Genomic DNA, 5,497 nt, shown 5'->3' on the forward strand with positions numbered 1-5,497 from the left:
AAAATTTTTCCTTCAAACTACTAACATAAATGGTTTTTGTGTGATATTGAACATTTTTATTAATGTAAGTGGGGAAGAGCCCAAACCCATTAAAAATAAAACAAATTACATTAAAACAACCATTACTTGAGTACAACACAACAAAGCTAAAATAGATCAAAAACTAAACTATTTGAAAATTAAAGTTAAGACTGAGAAACAAGCCCAATAGAACAATTTGAGATTTTTTAGTTAGCGAGAATGACCCTTTTTATTTCATCATACAATTTTTCAAAAAAGAAACATTTTCTAAAGAAACTAGGGGAGCAATGCGAGCATAACCCTCAAAAGAAGCAATGAATCTGAAAGTCAAGCCTTTGAGGTGGGCCTATGACAAAAATTTGAGCCTAAAATAGTTAGACTATGGATATAGGTGTCTTATTCCAGTAGGTGTCTGGGTGCCAAAATTTACCCAAATCTAGTATGAGAAGACTCAAAACTACAAATCCTCCAAATTTCAAGAAAAACTAGCAAGACCATGGTGCTAGGTGTCGTAGTCAAAGCTTTTTCTCCTAAATTTTCTTTTGTAATCTCTATCTTAGTTGTCTTAGTCTTGTTGTACCTAAAAATTGAGGTTGAATCCAAAATTTGAAACTACAAAAGCACAAAAGGGAAGGGAAATGGTTACAACTATATAGGGGTTTGCTTTAGCCAAACCTTCAATTTGGTGTTCCACCTCCACATATTGCCAAGTTTGTTTTGAGATAGAAGTGTGTGCTTTGAACCTTAAGTATAATAGGATGGATAAATATAAATCAAAATCCCTACTCAAGTATAATAGAGTAAAGCCTAGATGAGGCAAGTAAAGGGTGATGTATAAATCAAATCAAGAATGGATGAATCAAAACATAATAAATGATGGATAAATATCGAATATAAAGTTAAAACTTAGAAATGCAAGAATGACATATAATCATACCAAACCCTTAAGGGAAGGTACAAGCTAATCATTGGTCAATAATTCCACATCATCCTCCAACATTTCTGAAATTTCCATCATGATGAATGATAAGTGACAATTTTCATTAGTGATGGGTTTGACCAAGGCTGGAGAGGGTGTAGGTAGTGTGAAAGAATGGGGAGAACATGGGAGCATCAGAAGAGATTATAAGGATGTTGTGAGGAAGTGGAGAGTGCTTACACATGTGTGGGAAAGGTAGCTAGGATTCCAAAATAATCAAGTTTGATAGTAACATGGGAGGTGGTCTTCTAGATAGTTCCAAAAAGAAAGAAAAAAACATAAGCCCTCCTGGAGAAAAAAATCCCAAGCTTTTTTTGGTTTTAAGGTTCATGTCTTAGAATTGAGTGAAGAAGGAAGGAAGGAGGCCAAGTTTGGTATCAAGAGATGAATGGAGAGAGACACTTAGAGCTACACCAATCTTCCTCAAGTGAAATAGAAGAAGCTAAATAATTCCCTTGTTTTGCCCACTCTTATTCTTGTTTGTGTTCATGCATCCATTGTTGTATCTTGATGTGGACATGTAATAGTTGTCTTTTTAAATATGCTTTTTAGATTTATGTCATGTGTTGGGATGGGAACTAGTTGGAGTATGTCTCCCTCAATGTGAAGATCACTCCATGTGTTTGGGGTAGAATATGTATGAGGCATAATGGGAAGGTATTTTATTTTGTTGAGTATGAGTACCCATGTGGATTATAGGGAGAATGTTGTGCATATTAGTGGATGAAGCTTATTTTGTTGAGTAAGAGTACCCATGAATATTAATGAAAGAATGGCATGCATGTTGATGGGGAAGCTTATCTTTTTGGGTATGAGTACCCTCTAGATCTTGAGAGAACTTGTTAATCTTATGAAGATATCATAGCTTGGGGCTATTAGTATTGTGGTGAAATGAATGTATTGGGAGGATGTGATGATTTTAGTCATACAGAAACATGATAACCCTTCCCTCAAGTGTGTTTCACACTCCCCTCTTAAGGTTCAGGTATGAACCTTTGTGTTAGCAAGGATGTCATACAGAGACATGATAACCCTTCCCTCAAGTGTGTTTCACACTCCCCCTCTTAAGGTTCAGGTATGAACCTTTGTGTTAGCATTCCCATGGGTTGTTTGTCCTGTGTGATTAGTTTCTATATGTTACATTTATGGTATCATGAGTGAAATAGTTGTGTATGTTGTTGTTTTTTTGTTTTTGTTTTATTTTTGGTTGTGCTACCTAATCACTACCCTCTCTCCAAGCTCGGGGGTGGACTGTTCTTTAATCCTATGATTGGGAGGTGAACGAACTCCCCATTGGTCATGCAAGGAGTTTTTTTTTCCTATGTGTGCAGGTTGAGTGGTTCAGGTGTATTAGAAGAGAAGAGAACACCACTGTATATATTCACTTCCTACAGATATGTTGAGAAAACGTGTTATTTTTTTTTGAACTGTTGTTCATTGGTGAAATACACTTGCAGTGTACATGAAAACATAGCTTAAGTAGCCTATGTGTAATTATTGTGTAAGGGATTATTCTTGTAATTATTTCATTGTAACCCTTTTTCTCTCTAGGAGATGCTGTAATAAGGCACCTGTAAGAATCTTCTTGATAAATGTGATGGTATAACCATGCTAAACTTATCCGTTATCAGACATATCTAGTGGTAAAATAAATAAATTAATTAATAAAAATAAGAGTGAAGAACCAGTATGTGTATTTATTTGCTATAGGTAGCTTGCTGGGAATGATACCTTAGCTATAGAAGAAGGAGGAAATTATTTATTCTATCTTAGTATGGCATTAAGAGAAGGAGCTACATAAGAAAATTGTCTTGCTTTATGATACGTAATATGTTGTATCTAACTTTCATACATTTTTTTATTTGCCGATAGACAATTCCCTATGGGGTTGCACCCCCACCGGTATTGTCTCATGCCACGAAATTGACACTTCGCGTTGCCGTTGAATTTTTGTCGGTAGGTTTTCTGTGACAGTTCCTATAATGCGTGGCAAGGGTTTATATTCCAGCTGTGGTGGGCATTGTTGTGCCTGCTTGCATGCGGGTTGCGTATCCATCCGGAAGTGTATTGTGGACATTCTATTTAGGGCTTCGTATAGGCATTTTCAGAGACCTCTTGAACCCATCTTCAATCGACTCTTAAGCTCTTTTTGGTCCCAACCTCCATGGCGTAGGGGACTATTTTTATGGTTTTGCTGCAACCTTCACATTCCGCTATTCTTTCATTCAGTACGGATAGACACCTAAGCGAGACATCACATTGGAGCTAGGCATACTTATGTGCATACTCCATCTCACGGGACAGGGCTTATACCAGGCATCTACCGGAAAAGTTTCAATCTCGGATGCTTCCTTATATACCATTACGCAGGGGTGACTGTTGAATAGGTCTGCCAAAGCAGCTGTTATATGAGGTTAGCAATAAAAGAGAATAAAATAATCCCTGTAGTTAAACTGCATTTTCATTACTGAATAAATCTCTTCATCCCATATAACATTGATATTGTAAAGATTTACAGATCAAGGTATAGTCTTGGGTGTTTTTTCTGTTCCATAGTTCTTTACTGTTTCTGTATCTTCTATGTGGCCTACAGTCTGTCATATAAGAGAGATGTGAATTCTACCTGATTTGAGAGCTTATACAGTACAAAGGTGTATGCCAAGTTCATTTTAGGTACTTCTAAACTTCGAATTGTTTATTGTTGGTGGCTTTGGTTTACGACTTAATGTCATTGTTATGGCATACACTCTGCAGTCGAAGTCAGATGTAAATTTTGCATGATTTGAGAGCTTGTACATTACAAACTCATATACTTGTTTCCTTCACAATTGTAGTGTTTTTCTTAATCCTTGTTTTCTGTGCTAAAGAGTTATTCTTTTTAATTGAACATAAATTTGGAAATACTGAAATTGGAGGTGTGGACTCAACAAATGCATGCTATGGTGGAACTGCGGCTTTATTTAACTGTATTAACTGGGTTGAAAGCAATTCGTGGGATGGACGCTATGGTCTTGTTGTAGCTACAGACAGTGCAGTATGATCTTTTATCTATGCCATGGATTTACTTGCTTTGAGAAATTGATCTTATAGTTAAGCACTTTTGTAATGGTATATTTTTGTGGATTGCATGTATGCTTGTATTTGATTTGAGACTGAATCTCTTAAGTTTTAGATTGTTTAGATATTTTCAAAAAAGTATACCCCTTTCTTTCTTCTGAACCACGTCTTACCATTGGTTTCTGTTGTTGATGTTAAAATAGAGAGATGATTCCATCTAAATTTTAAAAGTTTCTTGTGCCTTTGTTTTGAATTTTGGGGCATATAGTGAAATATTTACTGGTTTCTTTGTTACACTATCTTTAATAGCAAATATGCTTTTTGGGGGAATTATTTTAGAAATAAATATAGATTTTAAAGAGTTGTGCTTTCTTTACCAAATAATTATTCTAATTCAAAATTTCTATGAGAAGAATCCAATAACCAAACATGGGTGGAAAATTTATATTAAAATAAAATGCAACTTCAAGGCAAGAGATGACATAGAGAAGCACCCATATATCAGGGCTTTTAAAAGAAAATTTAGATGTTATTTTCAGACTCAATGAAACTAAGCACCCATATATCAGGGCTTTTAAAAGAAAATTTAGATGTTATTTTCAGACTCAATGAAACTAAGCTAATTTATGGTATTCTTTTGCCAGTTTATGGTTTTCTTCTTTGCTGTCCGGTAAATACCATTAGAAAACTAAATGAGAAAACGGACAAGCCCGGAAATTATCATGCATATTTCCAATCAAATCAGATTTCCAATAGATCAAATCAAATCTTGTAGTTAACAACTCGAGTCTAATCTTTCTTCTGCAATTGGCCGTATCTTTCACTGGGCCGTTGAGAGTAAATTTTTTTGGGAGAAGGGGGTACCGAATTGAAGAGGAAAAAAATCTTGTATAGGAGAAGGCTGGAAGGAAGCACATGTAATAAGAAATTTCATTTTAAGACTACAAGATGAAGGGTTTTGAGAGAACTATGGTACTAGGCATGTTACATTTTAATTATCGGCTCCATACTTGAAGAATGCATGGGAGGATATGCCACTCCGTTATTGAGAGAAATTTATCTTTGAGCACTTATTATATTCTCTACTTTATTTTCCACACTGATACTTAAGAGAAAGAAGGCATAAACTTAATTCTTTTTCGCTTTATTCTCTTAGGGAGAGACAGAGAACAAAACAAATATGCACTAAAAGAGAAATGTATGGAATATTTACCTAATGCTATATGTTGATATTAAAATTGCTTTGTGATCTAAATAAACATGTCAAAGAATATTCAAGATTAAGCTCTAGGAGCGGGGTCAGTAGCTTATCTTGAAGCAATTACCTTTAGAAACAATGGGGAGTCCACCTGTAGCATATACATCCCTTTTATTGAAAAATATATATAGCCTGTATCCCTTCTGGGTTGAGAGCCAGATCCAATAGCATAAGACACAGGG

The 5,497-nt window shown here is 35.3% G+C and overlaps 1 long non-coding RNA gene across 1 annotated transcript; it reads left to right on the forward strand.

Moving 5' to 3' along the window:
* Positions 1 to 2,966: 2,966 nt before the first annotated feature.
* Positions 2,967 to 3,846, forward strand: LOC131873722 (uncharacterized). Its single transcript, XR_009371629.1, has 2 exons — positions 2,967 to 3,413; positions 3,594 to 3,846. It is a non-coding gene; the product is annotated as an uncharacterized LOC131873722 (long non-coding RNA).
* Positions 3,847 to 5,497: the final 1,651 nt, after the last annotated feature.

The sequence above is a fragment of the Cryptomeria japonica genome, chromosome 2 (genome assembly GCF_030272615.1).
Source record: "Cryptomeria japonica chromosome 2, Sugi_1.0, whole genome shotgun sequence".
NCBI classification, from domain to species: Eukaryota; Viridiplantae; Streptophyta; class Pinopsida; order Cupressales; family Cupressaceae; genus Cryptomeria; species Cryptomeria japonica.